At 35.9% G+C, this 17,470-nt stretch overlaps 1 non-coding gene across 1 annotated transcript; it reads right to left on the bottom strand.

The window, feature by feature from the left end:
- Positions 1–7,908: 7,908 nt before the first annotated feature.
- Positions 7,909–8,015, bottom strand: LOC140512995 (U6 spliceosomal RNA). Its single transcript, XR_011970040.1, has one exon. It is a non-coding gene; the product is annotated as a U6 spliceosomal RNA (small nuclear RNA).
- Positions 8,016–17,470: the final 9,455 nt, after the last annotated feature.

Genomic DNA, 17,470 nt, shown 5'->3' with positions numbered 1-17,470 from the left:
GGCCATTGGGGCAACCATGGAAGATTTGAAGGATTAAAAGGTTGAAAGAGCTTCAGTGGAGAGTGGGATAGTGAGTTAATGAGAGCAGTGCAGTAGGATTGATTAGCAGCAGTGAAGATCCAATGAAGATTGTGTAATAAATTTGTAATAGACTCAGTCTGCTGTCTACCTTCATTCAGTATCACAGATTTAAGAGCAAAAGTAGAGACAATGGGAATGATCCAAAGCTAAGGCTTGACTGAGTACAATCAAGGAAATAAAGAGGCAAAGGATTTCAGAGAAGAGGATAGTGTTGACTTGGTTCTCTAAGGGGAGATGGCCTGGTAGGGAATTAAGAGGTCAGGTGTTTGAAGGTCATAGTAAGGAGGAGAGCAGGGTTTAGTAAGGCAGAGGGAGAGGTGCTAAGATAAAGGGATTTCAGAATTCTTGAATGTGGAAGTTGTGCATTTGTGGGTGATGGCAAGATCAAGGATGTGGCTATCTTTGTATGTTGGGGTGGAGGAATAGATTATGGGAAGTTATGAGTTTGAGGAATTGAGGGGTTAGAGTGAGGAGAGTCAGTATGTGTGCTGAAGTCTCAGTTTAAGTCCAGGAGTTGAGGAGGAGAGAAAAAGTATGATCCATTTACTGAACTCATTGGGTAGGGAAGGGGAGCTACCTGGGGTTTGTAGACAATATCTCCTTCCTGTCTAGTGCATCCATTGAATAAAAGGATGGGGGACTTTCTCAATTCCTTTTTTGCCAGCTGTTATGATGGCTGCTCCAGTCTCTTGTCCCTGGTTTAGTCTATCTGTTTTTCCACAGATGTAATTGATCAGACTCCAAAGAACAGGTATGGTTGGATGAGGTTGGGACATGAATGATGGACCTGAGGTAACGAACTGTGCTCAGACACTTCAAGGGTGAGCATGTTGTCAACATACTAGCTGATATTTTTTTCTTTTTCCATTGGTTTTTGACTGGATCTTATCATTTGTGAATTTCTGGACTATTGCTTAGAAACCTAGAACAGAATTAGTTAGGTTCTAAATGTCAAGGGCCTGCTATTAAAATCATGCAGTCACTTCACCCTGATAATGTGCCTTTGTTGTTTCAGCATTTAGCAGTAACCAAGTGAAAATTAATGGGACAGAAAAAATAAATTTACAATGGTCTCAGCATGGAACAATATGCCTATGTGAAAAAGACAATCACTTCATAGGAAAGTGATTATTAAAATTAATTTGATGCTAATAACAATAATTCTAATATGATATGGGTCATGGGGATAAGTGAAAAAGAGTCCCTTTTCCTTATGAGTACAAAATGAAATAGCCTGCACTCAGCTCGGAGAGACAGAGAGATAATTCAAATTTAACTTTGCTTGTGGGTGTTTTATGTAGAGTTGAGAGCTTTGGCTATTACTTGTCAAATATTTTAGCTTTCCTTTTTACTCAGACGTTTGACATTTGACATCCTTTTGATTAATAATGAGTGTATAAAATACTTAGCCTGGCATTGAAAGCCATCTGTACTGTGGCCCCCATCTTTGAAATCTAAACTGTTCGTTCATTACACACATTTATTAAGTGCCCATTACGTGCAACGTACAATGCGAAGCTGTGAAGGAGATACAGATATAAACATCGCATGGACCTTAATATCAAGGAGCTTATATTTACATGGCTTATTATTCCCACTTTTATATCTTCAGTCATGCCAAGACAACCTTACCTAGTATGCCCATTTTTCTACTGTATTTAAATCTTAAATCTTCCTTTAAAGGTCAAATGAAGGTCTGTTTCTTCTTTAGGGACTTTACTGTATGTTTTAACCATCAATGATTTTCCTCTTTTCTAAATTCTTGTATCACTTATTTTCTATAGTGTCAACCTGAAATAGTGGACTACCAAATATCAATAATTAAGCGAGGCATGGGAATTCCAATTTGGGACACCACAAAAAAAAAAAGGCTGGGGGGCCCAGGAAGGGCAGAGGGGGCAGGGCTTAAATAAGCTTCAACAGGGAGGGAGTCTCCTGGAAGGCACAGCTTCATGAATCTTTGCCATAACTTGTTTTGTATAATAACTGAAAGTCCATAGAGAAGGCTAGGGGTGTGGCTATATCTGGTCAGAATAGCAGGATCCATGTGCAACATTAGGGAGTTTCCAGAAATAACACAGGACCAGCTGCAACTGGTCTGAACTTGTTCCAACCATGGGGTCAGCTGGGTCAAGGGCACATAGACCCTTCTGATAACTTCATTCAATAGCTGCTTATCCAGATCTTAGTATATTCTACCTTTTATTGCTTGTTTAAATTCTGTGCTTCTGTGAACTAGATTGTAATCCCTTAAGGACAGAGACTAATTCTACTGGAAAACCTAGTACATAGTGCTATGCACACACTAGATGTTTTACAATACCAAAAACTATTTACTATGTGGTAAGCATAGGCATTTAAAAAATACAAATACAGTCCTTGCTTTCAAAGAATTTATGGTCTAACAGGTGATACAACATGTAAACAACTAAATAAAATATATACAGTATAAACTGAAGATAACCCCAGAAGAAAGGCACTAGTGTGAAGGGGAACAAAGAAAGTCTACTTGAAGAAAGTAGAATTTTAGATGATACTTGAAGGAAGTTCGGAAAGCCCGGAAGTAGAAACCAAAACAGAGATAACAGACATGAGAGACAGACTGTGAACATGGATGGAGTTGAAAGATGGAAAGTCTTGTGTGAACTGCAGGGAGGCCAGTGTAGTTGAGAATCATGATCTAGTAGGGGATATCAGAGGTGTCAAACACACAACCCACAATACTCTCATGTTTGGCCTGAATCAGATTAAAATATAATTGGGAAATATTTAACAAAATAAACAAAGATATAATAAAACATAAATGTTGTTACATTTTAAAACCAAGTCAATATGTGGCTCACAGGGATCCTTATACATGATTTAGTGGCCCCCATTTCTATTTTAATTTGATACCACTGCATTACAAATATACTTGATAAATGATTATTAAGATTGCTGAACCCTAGTAAGGAGAAATCAAGTACCCCCCCAAGGCAGCCATTCCACCTGCAAATAGTTCTAATGGATAGGACATTTTTCCTTATATCAATCCTGTATCTGCTCTATTTTCATATCTTCCATTACTCCTCATTTTGTCTTTTGGGGCCACGTAAAACAAGTCTATTCCCATGTCCCTCTGGAAACTCTTAAAATATTCAAAATCAGATTTCTTTTCCCCTAAAGACATTTCTCTTCTACAAGTTAAAAATACCCAATTCTTTCAAATAAATCTCATATGGCATGATCCTTAAAGCCTTTACCATACCAGCTGCCTTTTCTTTTTTTTTCATCTTATTAGTCTCCAGCTTATTTATTCTGTTTTTAAAATGTAATGTTGGGAACTAAACACAGTACTCAATAGGTGGTCTAGCCAATTTAGAATAAAGTAGAACTCTTACTTGCCTCATCGCAGACACTGTTCACTGATCATAGATTTAGAGTTGAAAGTGACACCAGAGTTCATATATTCCTACCTCCTCATTTTACATATGAGGAAATTGATTCTGAGAGATGTTTAGTGATTTGTCATCTGACAGCAAGTAGCATAACAGAGATTTGAACCCAGACTCTTTACTACAAATCCAGCAATCTTTCAACTATATTGCCATATGTTTTTATATAACATTAGATCTTTCTTATTTTTGGGGGGAGTGTTAAAAATCAGACTTGGTTTGCATTTAGATTAGACTACAATAATGGATCTTTTGAGCCTAGTACAAGAGTCTACATGTACCCTTCTTTAATTTGATTCCAGGAGATTCTAGGAGTTTTTTTTTCCTTAGGGAAGAGGCTTCTTCATTTTTATCTGTTTATTCCTAGCATGGAACACAGCTCATTGGCATGTTTGGTTATTGATGTTTAGTTATTTTCAATTGTGTCTGACTCTTCATAACCCCTTTTGGGGTTTTCTTGGCAAAAATTCTGGAGTGGTTTGCCATTTCCTTCTTGAGGTCATTTTACAGCTGAGGAAATTGAAGGAAACAGGGGTAAGTGACTTTCCCAGGTCACACAGCTTCTAAGTGTCTGAATCCAAGTTTGAACTTAGGTCTTCTTGACTCCCAGCTCAGCACTCTATCCACTGAGCCACCTAGCTGCCCTCTTTGGCATATAGTAAGGACTTAATGAATGAACTCAATAGAATCATATTACATCCAATCTAATGTTCATTCTATTATCTGCTCTTGTTTCCCTCTCTTGTTCATTGTCATTTTAACATCTAAATGGCTTAATGAATTCATGTGTACCTCCATGTCAGTCTCTTTAGACAGCTTCCCATTTTTTTCTCATCAGAATTGTTTGTCTTTATTATATTTTCATTCACAAAACGTTGCCATTCTTCCTTCTGACTTCCCTATAGTATTCTAGGTCATGGAGTATTTCTTTTTCCTTTGAATATACTGAAAGCTATTCTCTCCAAATGTCATGTGTGTTAATGTTCATTTAACTCACCAGCTTCTTAATGTTGTTAATATTTATATGAAAAATAAAAGTTCCCCACTTTGTGACATAGGTGATTTTCACTTAAGAAAGTAAACAAATCGTTAGGTATTTCCAAGAGAAGGAGAAGCAGAAGGAGAAGGAGAAGGAGAAGGAGAAGGAGAAGGAGAAGGAGAAGGAGAAGGAGAGAGGTAAAAACTTCTATTGGTTTTGCCCAAATACTTGCCTCTTCAGGTGCTATGACTGAAGCTGGTACTGCCACTCCTGGGGGTCCTGGGGGCCAAGCTGCCTGTCCCTGGGACCTACTTCCCTCTTTCCCTGCCCAAGCAAGACTGGGGAGACCAGTCTTCAGCAGAATGCGATGAAGCATATTTTTTTGAACTTCCATGATTCTTCGGACCATGAGTCAAAAGGATCCCCACCCCCTGTGACCCCTTGCTCTCCAGGAATGCTGAGAAGATTCTGGACCAGGCAAAATCCCTTGCAGAACCAAAACAACTCCTCTTGCTGCTGACAATGACAATGCAGATGAAGAATTAGCTATTGCTTATGTGTTGATTGGCAGCGGTCTATATGATAAAGCAATAAGACATTTTTCCTTCACGCTTCAGGAGGAGCCAGAGCTCGTTAGTGAATTTTATGGCCGAAGGATAGCCTGTGAAAAGGAGGGACTACAGGACATTAAGAATGTAGAACTTGCTTTGTTTGAACTGAGTCGAGTAATTACCTTGGAACCAAATACTGGCCTCCTCACTTCTTCGTAAGACTTTATCTTCTTAACATTCAATATTTCTCCCCTCCGCTCCTGCCTTTTTATATCTAATTCTTTCCTTTTCAATTATCTTCAAACTTCTAGAAGCATAACTTTTCATCATAAAATTAATCCCACCAAGACTCAGTGGCATCTATGATTGCAAATTTGCCTCCTTGTGTTGGAATTTCCAGCTTACTTTACTTATTAGCCACATTTTGTCCATTTGTACAAAGACACCTAAGGTTTCTTTTATTGAATTTCGTCTCCTCTGAATTTCTGGGCAACTCTAATGCTATTATTTTTTCCTTACATAGTTAAAACTTCCTAAACCACTTTGTTTGGTGAATGTATGTTAGCAGTTTTCTTTCTGTCCATTTTAGTGGAAAGTCCTTTTGTAAGACTATAGGCAAATGTATTCTTACCAGCCTTGTAAGGTGTATTCTAAGTCTAAGTAGTTGTTCATCATATCTACATTTTTAAACTATGTTTCAAAAGTCAAATTCTTACACATTAAATTTTTAATCAGCTTTTCATTTAACCAGATTATATTTCTTTTCTGAGACACTGCCTTTAAATGGCAGACTTGATGGAAACACCTATATGCTAACTCTTCATCTTCTTATCCAAGACTTCAAAATCTTTAGCAATACTTTGTAGATTCCCACTTGAAATATCATTTATGTCTACATGGATCATCAAAAGTAAGTAAATGTTTTTTGACAAGTCTTAGGAAGTCCATTCTCATATATTGGATATATGCCCTGAGGAAGATAGCAGACCTCACTATTGTTATTATGAGGTTAACAAATATCTACTTCAGGACTACTCACCAAGATGTTAAAAACTGTTTACTTCTATGATCCACAGTGTATGAGCTTTCATCTGGAGACATCTGTGGATCCAAATCATTAGTCATTAAAAGGAAAAGTAACTGCTGCTTTCTCAGAGTTCAACTCCTCTTCAAGAATAATCTCATATCTCTGAGTATTCAGACTAAAGTGATCTATGGGCCCCTTTCCTTTCTAGATTATGCCACATGTTTATAGCTTGCAGTATCTTGAAACAGGTCAGGATTAACTACTAATCCTATTCTTTTTTCAAGTCTATCCATGCTTTATGCTAGGCACTGTGCTGAGGGATAGAAATGCAAAGAAAGGTTGCATACAAGGAGCTCACTGTCTAAAAGGAGATTCAACAAGCAAATAACTATGGACAAACAAGATATATTTAGGATAAATTGGAGATGACCTCAAAAGGATGTCACTAGTATTGAGGAGGATAAGGGAAGGCTTCTTGAAGAAAGTGGGATGTTATCTGGGACTTGAAGGAATCCAGGGAAATGGAAATGGAAGGTAAGAATTCCAGGCATTTTAAGAGACACTTTGTTCTCTCTCATAACCTGAGAGTAATAAGGCCTCTTAGGGGAAAATGACCTATGTTTTGAGCATAGATAAAAATTATTTGATTATAATAGAAATGCACATCTATCTCATTTGCTGGGAGTTAACTGTAAAATTTTCCTTTTTTGCCATAATTGATGGAAGCAAATTCTCACATACTTTGTCATTCATGGGAGGAGTTATTGAGGCTAATTTCATGGCAGGGGATACTTTTCCTTTTATAATTCAATAAACATTTACTAAGAAACTGCTATGTGCATCTGTACCAGGTTAAATGCTATCTATACAAATAAGAAAAAGACAGTCCTTTGTGTCTAGGAGCTTTGAGTCCAAAAGGGGAAGACATATAAAAGGAGCTGGAAAGGAGGGTATTACCAAGGGCTATCTTGTTCTATGTAATTGGAACCAAGTAGAGCTGCAGCTGGAAAATGGAGGGAGCCTGAAAGTCCAAATTCTACCCTCTGATGGAGGTGGGAAAGTGCTAAGTATACAGGCATGGTGATTAGATTTGAAGTGATCAGCTTTCCCTGGGAGGGGAATCTTGTTAGGAAAACACCAGATCCTTTTTTTCTCTTACATACTTTCTTCATGCTTTCAGTTTTCATCCTCAAATTCTTTCCATGTTTTCTTTATCCTTCTTCTTCTACTACTTCAGACTGAGATATTCCCCTTTACATAGGCATGTCCTACGTCTTGCTCATACATTTCCTTCTCCTTGAATTTGTCTTCTTATAAATCTTCAGTTTGAATCTTTCTCCTCTTTTAACTTCTCTAATTGTACCCCCCCCCACCCCCTGCCACACACACATCATATACTTTGTTTTTTGGTTTTCTTCACAATTCAAAACCTCCCCAAATCCCCTTCATAATCTCTTTTCAAAATAAAGCTAGAAATTTTTGGTGGCTAGGAAGATGGATGATGTGTAATAGAAAACAACCAGTATGGTAGGTAGATATATTTTAAAATGTTAACTGGAAATGAAATTCCTATATCTCTCCCATACTTATAAGACACAAAGCAAACTTTCCTACAAGTGAGTGTGGATATGAATAAATGGCTGGTGGGATATGAGCCATACAAAATTGGTTACAAAGGTAATTGACTTATGAAATTATCTACTCATTGTTGCTATGCAAATGAACAAAACTATTTATTACCAACCAGCAATCTTTGCCTGACTTAGTAAATGAAATCCTGGAATATAAATTGAAAGAAGTTTATAAGATTCAGAGATGATTTATTTTATTTTAGTCAAAAATATGAAACATTTCACAAATTTGTGCATCATACTTGCTTAGGGGGCATGCTAATCTTCTCTGTATCATTCTAGTTTTAAAATATATGCTGTTGAAGTAAGCACTCTGAAACAATTTAGTTAAATTTCATTCAGGTCAGCATGGTCTTATTCTCAGAGAGCTAATATAGAAATTAGTGGGGTTTCTTTTAAAATACCTCAAATTAGTTCAAATTATTGAAAAGTCAAATCCATTTCCATTTTAGGGTGCTCCAAACCCTAAGGAACTTCTCAGTTTACTAAATGAATCTTGAAATTTAAGATTGTTCCAAGATCCAATAATTTTACTTTACATTAGGATATAGAGGTAACCAGGTTCATTTATATTGTCTTGTGTAACTGGGACAGATAGATGGTGCTCCCAACATCCTGATATTTGTCCTTTGTTGACATTTTTAGAGAGAGCAAATGATTAGCTAAATAAGAAATCTCTGGGTTAATGGTTTGTCTAATTTAAATATTACTTTTGCTATTGCTTATCCCTGTGTGCTAATTTTGCTGCATTCCCTAAGTGACTTTGACTAGAGGAGACATTATCAGAGGTGGTTCACCATAATTTCATGCTACTCGAAACCTTACGGCCACTATGGCTATTTGAGAACAGATATTTAAAAGTTCAATTTGAATTTTCATTCACATTTATACTTTTACATTGTATATCCCATACACCTAATACTGAGTGACATATTTTTTACTTGATTTTATGGTGATTATCTGATTAATTACCTTGCTTGATTATAAAGTATATCACTGCTCCCATTGATTTTCTTGCTGAAATGTGTGAGTTGGAAATTAATTTAGTTTGTTGAATGATCATAGTCTCCAACTCATTAGTATTTGATAGATATCTATATATCTATATCTATGTATCCATGGTTATTAACTGTAGTAATGGTATACTTTTATAGCTTATATTCAAGCGTAATCACTTTCTATTTTTAATTTATGAATAAAAAAATACTTACAGCTGTTCAAAAAAAGTTGGGTAATGACTACAAATCTGCAAGATAACCAGAAAACTATTTGAGCATGACAGTGATCAGATATATTGAATCACACCAATATTCTGTGCAGATATTTTTTCTCTGAAAGTGTTTTTAAAGGACCATAGCAGTTATACATGAAATATTGTAGCAATACACTCAATTCATTTCATAACCACTTGTATAAGGACATATCTTAACATTTATTTTAGCTATTTTTATGCATAGGTAGACAATGAGGGTGGTTGGGCTGCAGTTTGAAGTGGTGCCTAGAGTGCTGGACCTGAAGTCAGGAAGACCAAAATTCAGATCCTCTTTCAGACACTTACTAACTTTGATACCTTGGGCATGTCCATTAATTTTTCTAAGATTCAGTTTCCATATCTATTACATGGGAAACACATTTAATGAAATCAAGAGTCACATAATATCACTTTTAATGTACATTTTTAGAACTAGAAAATTGATCATAACAGATTTGAAATTTATTCTAACAAAACACTATATAATATTCACAAAATACAGGGCCTCTCATCCTAAGGTAGCTACAGAAAAATTAGTCCTTTGTTAATGAAAAAAGAAGAAGATGACTGATAGAAATTCTCAGGACATATGTTAAATAAGTAAAACAAAACAACAAAAATGCTTTTGGAATAAACAGATGTCCATTCACCAAGCAATGGTAAAGGCCAACAACAGATAATGCCAATGGATTTGTTTATTGCAACCTCCTACACAACGGCTAAAGTCCAAGGTTGAAATCAAAAAGCCTTCTTTGGGCAACTGCCACATGCCCTAAGCCAATGAAATGTCAACAAGAAAGTGCTGAACAAAAATAGTAATTTGGTTTTGGAAAAGGATAAATTTGGAATGAGTTCTTAGTGTGAGACTGTTGTCTCTAAACACATCAGCAGGTAGCTCCTTAAGGTGTTCTGAATTAGATAGCAAGGTAGAATATGCTAGAAACTTGTAGAAACCGTGTAGTGCATCATGACTGGCTGCAAAATATGTAGCAAATAAATAACGAGACGTGACCTGTTGACAAGAGTTGTATTTCAAAAACTTGCTATTTGACACGAACTGACAAATATAGACTCCAAAATAATCTTGATCATTCAATTAATAAAATGACTGGGAAACCTGAAAATTGCAAACCATACTTTTGCCCATGGCTATCAAGCTATAGTATTGATACATAAACTTATGAACAGTTTTATTGTTTATAGTTTGATGTCACCATACAAATCCATCTTATATGGAACAAAGCTTTTTAAAATGTAACAGCAGAAATAAAAATCATGTGAAAACAGATTGCAGTACATAACTATCCCAGTCATCTTCTCTGACACATAGTATGCACTTCAATACTTGTTGATTTGACTTGTATCAAGAATGTTTTCAATGAAAATGATCCCACTGAAGAATTTACAATCTCATATAAACAGGATAAGACGGTGAATATTAATGGAAAATTTCAAAGAGGTAAACTTCAGCCTGATATAAAGAAAAACTTCCTTAGAATCGGAGAAACTGAAAAGTGGGGGTAGAAGCCTCAAAAAATAGTAGGTTTCCCCACATGTGAAGTATTTGAGCAAACCCTGGATAATCCCTTTTGGATATTTTGTGGAAGAGATTCTTAGTAAAGTACAGGTATGACTAGATGGCTTCCTTTAACTTTGCACTTCTGAACTTCTTTGAACATGTGTATATTTTCTACTTATACCACAATTTGCATTAATGAAATCTATATTTCTTATTAGTCACTATGTAAAGAAGTACATTCTTATTTTTAAACTAGGACTATCTCTCTCAAGGATCAAGTAACAATGTTCTCATATTTGGTGAGCAAGTCTGTGTTCACTCTAGCCATAGCCTTCATGATTTTATGTGCTTTGATCATAGCCCTTCCAGGCTTCATCTTCCCAGACTGACGAGTCCTTTTAATCAAGGCTAGCTACTCCATCCCTTTGATCATTTCAAGTTACTCTTCTCTGAACCTTTTCCAGTTTTCTGTCTCTTGAGAGGCAATGGCCAAAAGTGCATACATTACTCCAGATACCCATATATTATGCTTTTGTACAAGGTAATGATTGCGTTTTAGATTTTATTTCTGATGCCTTTCCTGTAGACAAAGGATCAGTCTATGATATTCCTGGAGAGGACTACTGGACGTTGCTTGCACTTCTCATATTCTTGCCTCAATCAACTCACTTTAACTCGAAATTTAGCAATTATGATTTGCCTCATCTAGCAAATACCTAGAGAAGACAGTTTGAGATCAATTACTAGCTTACTGCCTTAGACAAGTTGTCTCTGGCTAGGAAAAGGATGTAGTCAAATTCACAACAAAATACACTTTAAATAGTTTGCCTTAAAACAATTTTTTTTTAATTCAAATGACAAAAATGTGTTAATGTGTAAAGAAAGAAGTTATATAGCAGAAGGTCAGCCATGAATTCAAGAAGGCCTAAGCTCAAGTCCTGCCTTTGAAAAATACAGACTATCTGACCATGATCACAGTCATGTTCTCAGTGACTCCAGACAGCACTATTAAGATTTTAAGAGCAGTTTTGTGGCACAGTGGACATATCACTGAACATGGCATTAGGAAGAATTGAGTTCATATCAGGTCTCAGATGCCAACTAGCTGTGAGACTGTGGAAAAATCACTTAATCTCTGTCCATTTCAGTTTTTTCATCTGTTAGATTAATAGAACCTACCTCCCAGAACTGTTGTAAGGATATAATGGGATAATATTTGTAAATTTTTTCAAATCTTAAAATGCTATATGAATGCTACTTATTATTTTTGCTATTATTAGGTTGTATATGAGTTGTTGATCTACATTAGTGGAGGAATTTCCACACAAGAAGTTTTTCACACTGATATAATACAGGTAGTATTAAATACTAGCTAGTGAGAAAAATTACAAAGATCCGTCCAACAACTAATGTTGGTTGAAGTAAAGGGGTAGAAAAACATGACAATAAAAATGTGCATATAAGTATAATACAAATTAGAATAAGTTTTGTGACTAAAGAATGTATAAAATACTATTTGTGCAGTGTGAAAAAGAAAGTATTATTTTAGAATGAATCAATACACATTTATTGAATGCCTACTATTTGCGAGGCAAAGTGCTAATCACAGGTTGTGTCTTTTGTTTTGAGTGAGGGAGGGCTGTGCAGGTTACCAGCCTCACTTTCCCTTCCTGAGCCATCTGGATCCAGAGACCAGATATTCATCAGGTTGACTGGAGATGGCCCCGGATGCGATCGAAGACCTTGGCCTTTTCAGGTACTCACTTAAAGTGAGGCAATGCCCCTTCATTGAATAGGCCTCTTTAAAAAGTAGTCAGGGGGATGGCCCTCTTAATAGAAAAGAAAAAGTAAGTAAATAGATAAATCTTGCTGGGAGGGTCAGGAGCCTCAGGGTTGCTGTTTCAAAAAGAAACTGTTACTATTGACATTCACTCTAGGCCAGGAGGGTCCAGAGTACATGGGGTCTAAGTCACTGGAGATGCAAAGACTATCCCTGAATGAAGCAGGAAACTTCTTCATGAAGAACACCCTACTTGAAATGGGTCTTGCAGGATCAAAGGAATGCTACAGATAGAGTTTGGGGTAGTTGATAGAAAGGACATCCTACACATAGGGAGCAGTATGAATAAAGTCATGAAGACAGACATAGAAAGTGAAAAATAATCTTTATTAATTGAAGCATAAAGTTTCTATTGTCAGACTTGGAAAATTGTAAAGGGCTTAGCACAGTGCCCAGCACGTAGTAAGTGCTATACAAACACTAGTTGTTGGTATTATTAGTATGATGACATTTTCCTTCAAATATAGAGCAGAAACCTCTGACTCTGTTTCCTATACTATAGATATGGTCAAAATATAGATCCAAGGTTATCACTTAGATCACAAGTGCTGCCTGTTATTAAGGAGATGAACTCAAACTCAATAATAATAATATTTGATGCTAATATCAATTTTTATAGGTTTTAATGTTTGTGAAATATTTGTATATATCTTATCCCATTACTTAAAGTACTGAGGTAAGCAATACAAGTATGCATATTCCTATTTTATACATGAGAAAATTGAAGTGAGAGGGGAAATGACTTGTCCAGGATCATACAATTAATCATTGAGGCAGGATAAAAGTCAAGTGTGTCCTTACTCCAAGTCCAGTTTGTTTGTTTGTTTGTTTCCCTCATGCTATGAAATTGCTTTTCAACTCAGAATTTCCTATCTACTACTAATCATTGGTGATTATCCTAAAATCCTGAAATAGACCCCTAAGATCACTGCTACTGTTAGTTTTTCCCCAAAGGTATATCATGGCCCCCAGGGAAGCCTTAGTTTTACATCTGCAGGTTTATGATGGCTCCTATGATATTATTCTTTTAGAAAATGGGATATTCTTGATCTTGGCACTTGTTTTGGACCCCAGAGTTTCTTGACAGATACTAGCACTTATTGTAGAAGGAAACTCTTCAAGAAGTTGAAATTGATGTCATGTTCACAGCCTGGAAAACTTTCTTCGCCGGTAGAAACAACAAAAGCTCTAAGTTAAGAACACACCATGTATCTCTCTGGCCCTCCTTCAATATTTTTATATCAGTGAAATCAACTTAAAGAAGATGAGAGGCAACTTTGTAAAGAATCTGCCATTCTAGGATTCCCTAGTCCAGTATAGAGATAGTTTAAGGATGATAAAAGAACATGGAGACTTGGACTACAAGAAGTTTACCATCTTGTTGAGGTAATTATGCATAGCCACATTGAGATTAAGAAAGAAAACTCTGAAGTTGGATATTCCAAGTGAGAAAGAACAAAAAATGACTAAGGGAAAATTTAGACCCAAGATAAGTGAGGAGACAAGATAGTAAGAAATCACCTAGCTGCTCCTAGGGAAGTCATCACCAAGCCCAGACTGTATCCCAGAATACAGCAACGAGTCAGGGAAAGAGGAAGAGATAATAGAGAGATCAACAGGAGGAGGAACAAGGAGGATAAATCTAACGTTTTCTTCCCTTCTTCCTCTTTTTTCTCTTTCTTTGTCCTTTTTTCTTCATCCTTTCCTCTTTCCTTCCTTCCTTCTTTTTCTATTCTTTCTTTCTTTCCCAGATATTAAAAAACATTGTCATTACTTTTCAGGGTAACATTTCCCCAACCCATATAAACACCTTCACTCAGCCTTATCATTCCTTCACACTATTACCCTATGCCTCTCTTCCCTTTCATGGTAAAAAAAAATGCTACCCACACTTACTTCTGGTCCCTCACTTTTACTTACTTCTCAACAGTAGCATTTTGATATCTCCTCAAAAATCTCCTGAAACTTCCCCATCCAGCATTACTAGTCATCCCCAAAGCCTGCTCAGGTCTCCTCTGCACACTTGTGGCCCACACAAGACTGCACCTTGCCCCAGCATGGAACAACCTTCCAGGATGTCTTAGGCTGGAAATTTACTTCACTTTGGCATTCTGTGGGTTTTGTAGCTCCTGAATTTGTTTAAAGCCATTTTTTTACAGGTATTTGGCTGGGCTTGGTGAGAGCTCTCTAGAAAGTCTGTGCTGTTACTCCACCATCTTGCCTCTGCCCCCCAAAACAGAAATCTTGGTAAATCATTGAAGGATATATTAACTGAAAAAGTGTTTAGAAGATTTTAGACTACATTAAGAAAGGTCTATACCAGAGGGAATACTCATATTCTTTTCTCCCCTGGTTTAGACTACACTTGGTGTATTGTGCTCAGTTTAACATATGACATTTTAGGAAGGGTACTAATAAACTGGAGTGTGTTTGGAGGCAGGCATATAGGTTGGTAAAATTCCCTAAGACAATACTATCTGAAGGTTGGTTAAATAAAATAAAGATGTTAACCTAAAGAAGAGATGACTTATGTGCATGATATCTGTTTTCAATGTTTGAAGGTCTGTCACATAGAAAAGAATTCAGATTTGTCCTACCTCTCTCTAGAGGACAGAACTAGTAACAATGAATAAAAGTTTCAAAGAAACAGATTTAGAAGCGATATAAGAAAGACTTCCCAACAACCAGAGCTATCCAAAGGCATAATAAGATACTCAAGATCTAGTGGGCTGCCTTCACTTGATATTTTCAAGATAAGACTGGATAGACCGCTATCAGGTATAGAGGAGGGAAGATTCTTGTTCAAGTAGGAGTTAGGCTGAAAAGCCTTTCCCCTTGTGAAATTCTATAGTCCTTTGATTCTAAGAATGACATTTTGAATACCTGTATAGGATTGATTCCATTGAGGAGGAAAAAAACAATTTAAAAAGGCAAATACTAATGTAGAACCACAGAAAATACACTTACCAACTCAGATCATATATATGTATGTATATGCACATATATACACACATATTTTTATGTGTGTATATGTATATATATATATAAAGAATCAGAGTTGGTCAGTGCACATACATAGTGAATATATGAGAATATACACAGTCTGCATAGGTATATGTATGTATATAAATATATACATATATGTATATTTCTTGTTTATGTTTATATACATGTCTGTACTTATGCATTTCTATATATCAGTCCATATACATATGCATGTGTATATACACATGCCCGCACACACATACACACATATATGTATACACATATATCGCTTTATTTCAGTGTCCTCAGTTGTAGTTTATCTGAACTTCATTCAGGGAAGTTAGATGAAATCCTACCATCTTTTTGCTTATCTTAAGTTTCCAATGGCTTCTGAATAGGAAAAGAAAATGAGCACATTAAAAGTTGACCAATCAGCCTTCTTCTCATCATCGTCTTCATTTTCCTAGCCACTTTTACAAACAGTCCTATGTCTTTTTCTATACTCCTCTTGTACCAAACATAGCTAACTTAGAAAAAAAAACCCACCAAGACTTTTTTTATTGTCCTTATTCATTACTTAGCTTATTCAAGACTTTTAGACCCTAACTTTTTTTACAGTACTATATTCTTCTATATTTATCCTCAGATAACTGACATTTCTTCTCTTCTCTCCTCTCCTCCTCTTTCTTTCTGTCTCAGTATATACAAATACATATAACTATATATACCTGTATACACACATGGACACATACATATACCTATGACATTTATATATATATATGTGATGTCTCTATAGATATATAGACATATAAACATTCATATACACATACATGTATGTGTATATATGTATATATTCATACACACACACAGAGGAGAGACAGAGAGTGAGAGAGAGAGAGAGAGAGAGAAAGAGAGAGAGAGTGAGAGAGAATGGAAGAAGTATCAGTTATTTGAAGATAAATAGAAAAAATATTATCAACTAAAAAAAACAGTCAGGGTCTTAAACTTTTGAATAAGGATCCTGACGAATGATAAAGGAAAGAAAAGGACATTTTGGTGTGTTTTTTTAATTGGATATTTTTGGAATAGGAGGAGTGTCCAAAAAGATGCATAATTGCTATGTGACTAGGAAGGTTATGGCAAATGATTAGGAGGAAAAAACTGATTGCTAAACTCTAAATATGTTTGTCTAAATGTGCTTGCTTTCTCTTCCTCACTATTAGTCAGTGGTAACTCAGGATAAGTAAAAAGATGATAAAACTTCATTTCACTTCCCTGAATGAAAAACTGCATTGGAGAATACTGAAATCAGCTGGTATATAAGATTACTGAACCCCAAGTGATCTTCTAAAGGTCTTAGAGATGTACTTGGAGACCAAAGAAAGGTAAATATTGCCCTGATTCAAAAAAAATGAGGGTGGTGGTGATAGATATGGCATGTTAAAACCAAAGTTCAGCAAGTTTAAGCTTATTACTAGAAAAAAATTATGGACTGTATTTTAAAGGGATGGTTGTTCAACCCTTGAGCAGGAAACAGCAGTCACTAAAGTCACCTTAGTTTCATCAACAAGTTATACAAAATTAAATAACCAATTTATTTATTTGACAGGGCACTCAGACTTATAAATCAAGGAAATTATAACATTGCATGCAAAAATTTCAGCAAAGCCTTATTTAAAATCCCCCATGATATCCTTGTGGACAAAGAGAGACAAAAGTGGGCCAGGTGATAGGATTATCAGGTGAATTCATATCTGTTTGAATGACTGGGCCTGAGTCTTTGTTAATAGGCCAAAGGAGGTTTCTGGTAGAGGACTCCCAGATTAAAACTTATCAGTCTATGATATTTAATAGTTTTATCAGTAAATGTATTTGAAAATATAGAAGACATGTCTGCCAAATTTGTGGATGACATTGATCTAAAGAAGGTAATTAACATGTTGGGGGCAGCTGGATGGGGAAATGGCTAAATGCCAGATCTGGAAGATCTGAGTTCAAATCCAGCACCAGATTGTCTGACCCTGACTCATTTAACCCTCTTCACCTCATTTTCTTATCTGTAAAACAAACTGGAAAAGAAAATGTCAAACCAATTCAGTATCTTTACCAAAGGAAATAAATAAACTAAAAACAAATGAGGTCATGATTGAAATGACTAAGCAGTAACAACA

This window comes from Notamacropus eugenii, chromosome 6, assembly GCF_028372415.1.
Source record: "Notamacropus eugenii isolate mMacEug1 chromosome 6, mMacEug1.pri_v2, whole genome shotgun sequence".
NCBI classification, from domain to species: domain Eukaryota; kingdom Metazoa; phylum Chordata; class Mammalia; order Diprotodontia; family Macropodidae; genus Notamacropus; species Notamacropus eugenii.
This window is presented reverse-complemented; position numbering and strand designations above follow the sequence as displayed.